The following is a 6,000-nucleotide window of genomic DNA, read 5'->3' on the forward strand; positions in this document are numbered from 1 at the left end:
GTTGTTGCAGATGAACACTTATCGTGTAGCGTGACATCATCATTGACAGTAAGCGTGCAACTCACCAGACAAACGATAGGTGTAATTAACAACTGCGCTCATGGTAACGAGTGAATTTGGCACCGGTTAAACGTCAAATTAGTGAACTCGTGCATCGGTCCCTTCACTGGTTTCCATGGCCACATAAATAACACGGCACCGCTAAAACGTCAAATAATGAACCCGTTCATAGGTCCATGGTCCTATGCACGGGTTCACTATGGACCTATGCACGGGTTCACTATTTGACGTTTTAGCGGTGCCGTGCTATATATGTTTCCATGGCAACAAGTGAATTCGGCACCGCTCAAACGTCAAATTCGTGAACTCGTGCATCGGTCCATGGACCAATGCACGAGATAACTATTTGACGTTTGAGCGGTGCCAAATTCACTTGTTACTTTGGCCACATAAATAACACGGCACCGCTCAAACGTCAGATAGTGAACTCGTGCATCGGTCTATGGATCAGTGCACGAGTTCACTATCTGACGTTTGAGCGGTGCCGTGTTATTTATGTGACCATGGCAACGAGTGAATTCGGCACCGCTCAAACGTCAAATTAGTGAACTCGTGCATTGATCCATAGGCCTTTTCATGTGACAGATCCATCTATGCATTTGTTTACATCGGTGGAGGACCGGTGCTAACACGGGCCTGTCATTTTCATAGAAGAAATGTCAAAGTGCTTCACGATCAGCTGATTTGATACGTCATTTGAATAGGCCTACACGCAGCGAACACAGTTAAATTTAAACCACTGTGATGCAGCCCAGCAGCTGCTTTGGCAGTCAGTCTCGGAAACCAAGACTGACGTGGTGTTATTATCGGACCCATACCGCATACCAGCCAACAACGGGAACTGGGTGGCGGATAGGTCTCAACAGTTAGCAGCTATAGGGACGACAGGACGATACCCAATCCAAGAAGTAGTCTCTAGCTCAAATGACGGTTTTGCGATAGCAAAAATCAACGGCGTGTTCTATTGCAGTTGTTACGCGCCCCCAAGGTGGTCGATTGAGGAATTTTCCCACATGGTCGACAGGATGATAGCCGAACTAGCTAATCGGCAGCCAGTAGTGATAGCTGGCGACTTTAATGCATGGGCAGTGGAGTGGGGTAGCCGCTGCACCAATCAAAGAGGCCAACTATTGCTGGAATCCCTGGCCGCTTTAAATGTAGAGCTGGCAAATGTGGGTACAGTGAGTACCTTCCGCAGAAATGGTGCAGAATCGATTATCGACGTGACGTTTTGTAGTCCTAACCTTTTAGGTACCATGAACTGGCGCGTTGATGACGGTTATACTCATAGCGATCATCAATCGATTCGCTATAGTATAATACCAGGCGGGCGGAAGGCAGCGCGATGTAACTCGACCCAAGCCCGAGGATGGAAAACAGCGCGCTTCGACGGCGAAGTATTCACTGAAGCCCTGAGGCGCGAACGGAACACTCTGGACCTAAACGGTGAAGAGCTAGTTGCTGTGATATCACGAGCGTGTGATGCTTCCATGCCGAGAAAAGCCCCTCCTAGAGAGAACAGGCCGCCGGTGTATTGGTGGTGCGAATCAATTGCAAATCTTCGAGCAATCTGCCTTCGGGCTAGACGAAGAATGCAACGCGCACGCACAGAAGCATAAAGAGAGGAACGCGGTGCAGCATTCAGAGAGGCAAAGTTGGCTCTCAAAAAGGAAATCAAGAGTCGGAAACGGGCATGCTTTGAAAGCCTATGCGAGAGTGCCAATTCTAGTCCATGGGGTGACGCCTACAGAGTGGTAATGGCTAAGACCAAAGGAGCCATAGCGCCCCAAGAGAAATCGCCCGAGTTGCTGCGATCGATAATCGATGTACTTTTCCCGCACCATCCCATAAGCCCATGGCCCCCAGCGCCGTATGCGGCAGATGAAGAAGAAGAAGTGGCGAGAGTGACGAACGAAGAGCTGGCAGAAGTCGTGAAATCATTCGCGTCAAACAAGGCACCGGGACCCGATGGTATCCCGAATGTTGCCTTAAAAGCGGCAGTGAACACGGATCCGGACATGTTCAGAACCACGATGCAACGCTGCATTGATCAAGGAATCTTCCCGGATGTATGGAAGCGACAGAAATTGGTGCTACTACCAAAGGCGGGGAAACCACCAGGTGACCCGTCGGCGTATAGACCTATCTGTCTACTAGATACGACGGGCAAGTTATTGGAGAGGTTGATTCTCAACAGACTAGTACCGTATACGGAGAGTGCGGACGGCCTGTCCAACAACCAGTTTGGATTCAGAAAAGGTAAATCTACTCTGGACGCCATCCAGTCGGTCGTTCAAACAGCTGAGGTGGCAATCGAGCATAAAAGGAGCGGCATCCGTTACTGCGCGGTTGTCACTCTGGATGTGAAGAATGCGTTCAACAGCGCAAGCTGGGAAGCAATAGCACACGCGCTTCACCGCCTCAAGGTACCGGTGCAGTTGTGTAAGCTTCTAGAAAGCTATTTTGATGGTAGGATTCTACTGTATGACACAGAGGAGGGGCAGAAAAGCGTTCGAATTACCGCGGGAGTACCTCAAGGTTCAATCCTGGGCCCGCTGTTATGGAATGCGATGTACGATGACGTACTGAGGCTGCCCCTTCCGACGGGTGTTAAGATTGTTGGCTTCGCCGACGATATCACCCTAGTGGTCTATGGTGAATCGATGGAGGAAGTAGAGTTGACAGCAGCGCACTCTATTTCCCTGGTTGAGGAATGGATGAAGTCTAGGAAACTAGGACTGGCCCGTCACAAGACTGAGGTGGTGGTGGTCAACAACCGCAAGTCCGAGCAACGGGCGCTTATCTCGGTAGGTGATTGCACCATAGAGTCCAAACGATCCCTTAGGCATCTTGGGGTAATGATTGATGACAAGCTGAGCTTCGCTAGCCACGTTGAATATGCCTGTAAAAGGGCATCTACGGCTATAGCGGCGCTTTCGAGGATGATGTCTAACAGCTCTGCTGTAATTGCCAGCAAACGCAAGCTGCTGGCAAGCGTGGCGCTATCCATACTAAGGTATGGAGGACCAATCTGGTCAAAAGCGCTTATAACGAGAAGAAACCTAAAGCGGTTGGAAAGCACGTACAGGATAATGTGCTTAAGAGTAGCAAGTGCATACCGGACGGTATCTAAAGGGGCCGTGTGCATCATAGCCGGGATGACGCCCATCGGGCTCATCATCAAGGAAGATGTTCAATGCTTCAACCAAAGGGGTACCAGAGGAGTCCGCGACACGTGTAAAGAGGAAACGCTCAGAAGCTGGCAGCAGGAATGGGATAACTCCACTAAGGGTAGATGGACCCATCGACTAATACCAAATGTGTCAGATTGGTATGGTAGAAGCCATGGGGAAGTGAACTTCCACCTGACGCAGTTTCTGTCAGGACATGGTTGCTATAGACAGTACCTGCATAGGTTCGGGCACTCAGAATCTCCTGCGTGCCCCAATTGTGCTGGTGTAGAGGAAACAGCGGAGCATGTCGTGTTCGATTGCCCCCGTTTCATTGTTGTGAGAGGTCGCATGCTCACTACATGCGGAGGGGACACGTCCCCCGACAATATTATAGAGAGAATGTGTGCGGATGCCGAGTGCTGGAATGCAGTAACTACGGCTGTCACTCACATTATGTTAGAATTGCAGCGTCTATGGCGCGCCGACCAAGAGTTGGCTGCAGAGGATTAGCCCTGCCGAGGCTGGTCCCTTGTAACATTGTTTAAGTCGGCTAGGAGAAGCAGTTTGCCTAGGCTACTTCTGCTACACGTGTTGTGCTATATGCACTGGTCCCTTCCCGAAGAAATACCGTAAGGTGGTTCCGGGGAGATGAGGGTCTGAGTCCAAGGGTCATGTCGATGCACTGTTCACCACTTGAGCAATTCTAAATGAATTGCTCATGCACAGTGCATAGGCTGGTTTTAGCGGGTCGTCGTTGGTGCGTCATCCCCGCATTCCCTGAGTTATCTTCTCAGGGGATCTGTTTGCAGATTTCCCCCTTGTAAAAAACAAAAAAAAAACACGCAGCGAACTGGACTATCGAATTTCAAACATTTTGCCTCATGAAAGGTGAAACGATTATTGCAATACGAACGCTTTATGTATCGTTTTAGCATCACTCCTTATCAAGGCATCGATAGGCGTGTGGTGTACACTCAGGCCTATCGATCGCAAGGTTCTTGATTCGATTCCAGGTTGCCGCGTAAACGTTTTTTGTTTTCAAATTCTGGTTTCATAAGGCAAATTTATGAATTTCAACCTGATTTCTTGTGGCGAATTTTCATAAGTGGTTCCTATGTTTTTTTTACTTAAACGTTTATTTAACAGGCTCAAGCGCAACTAGGCATAACGGAGCCGAATTCAATTGATTTTTTTTACAAATTCATAATTGCTTCTTAATAATCTATATTAGTTTTGGGGAACCGTAAAACTCGCGGTTTGGCCGAGGTTAAGGATAACAAAAAAATGAAGGAGAGGATAGGGCTAAGGTTTACATGTTGACGTTCAGCGTGGTAGTGAGTATCGTTGTTGCTGCAGGTCAACCGTAGAGTGGACATGACGACAACCTGTAACGGTACAAACAAACGTATTTCGAGGGGACAAGGTGGACAAACGAAACCAAAAAGGGGACTATGCGGACAGCGAGAATGGGAAATCAAACAATGACATCATTTTGCTTCAAAAATTTGTAAATAAGCATCATGTAATCAAAATCCAGCCTACCCAGAACATCTCTAATGTCTTCCTTATCTGGTTTCCCTTGGGCCCTGAGGGATTCACATAAATCGGATCTGGCAATGCCGTATTCGGAACAGTACCACACCACGTGATTGATGTCTCTGTATCCTGCACCACAACCGCAACGGTTACTGTCTGAGAGCCCTATTCGATAGAGGTGCGATCCCAAAGAGTAGTGGTTGGACATCAGCCGACACATTACCTTGATAAAGTCTCGACTCATGTCTAACCCTTTATACCACGGCTTCCTGGACACCCGAGGAAGAATGGAATGCAACCACCTACCCAAAAGTCACCATTGGTCATAAATATCGCCTTCCATAGCGCCCACCTTGGCGAGTGAGTCTGCTTTCTCATTGCCCGGTATCGAACAATGCAGTGTTTTCCGAATTCGCGCATCACTGAATAATTCGCATGCTTCTTTTAAGCGTGTGAGTCATCAGAAGTTGTATACTTCTGTGTCACTTGCGTATTACTACATTGAACGAATCGCGACACAAAAATAGACGAGAATGTTTCGTCTCTGCAACAGACATTGATACGTAGCGTATCACTAGTCACGTATCCATGTATCAATAGCTGTATGACAGCTACTTATTCATCTCTGAGTCTAATTTGTTATGTATTGGATCAGTATGTGTTCGTGAATCAGCAGTGTCATTCGGTGATTCCAAACAAACTGATTCATATTCTGTTAAAGTTAATGAATCTGAATGCCTAGTGTCAGAAACTGTTACATTTGGTGAATATGAAGCAGCAAATCAATGTTCCAGTATACCGATATTATGGAAATCGCCTTTCGAGTTTGTGACAAGGACAGCGAGTGTTCAACAATACTATGTTTGCATTCAAAATGTTCTCAATCAATTTTGGAGTTTAATTTATTATCTTGCACAGGTCTTATAAAAACCTTTTGCTCGGAACATCTTTTTACATTACGCCGCCACTGGGACAGAGCCTACTCTTCTGCTAGTGCTCTCTGCTAAGAGAACGTCAACAGTTATTGACTGAGGAGCTTTCTTTGCCAAAGTTTTCACATTTCTATTCCGTGTAGCAGACACGATAATAGGGGCAGAACCCCCAGTACCGAACACCATAGCCGATAATTTCATAGTACCAATATTATTGTTTTTATGCGATCTTGTTACCCATTTCTGATATCATCATTCTTCGTTCGTGCAAAATTCAATTGAAAAATATAAATATAAAT

Source organism: Aedes aegypti, chromosome 1, assembly GCF_002204515.2.
Source record: "Aedes aegypti strain LVP_AGWG chromosome 1, AaegL5.0 Primary Assembly, whole genome shotgun sequence".
NCBI classification, from domain to species: Eukaryota; Metazoa; Arthropoda; class Insecta; order Diptera; family Culicidae; genus Aedes; species Aedes aegypti.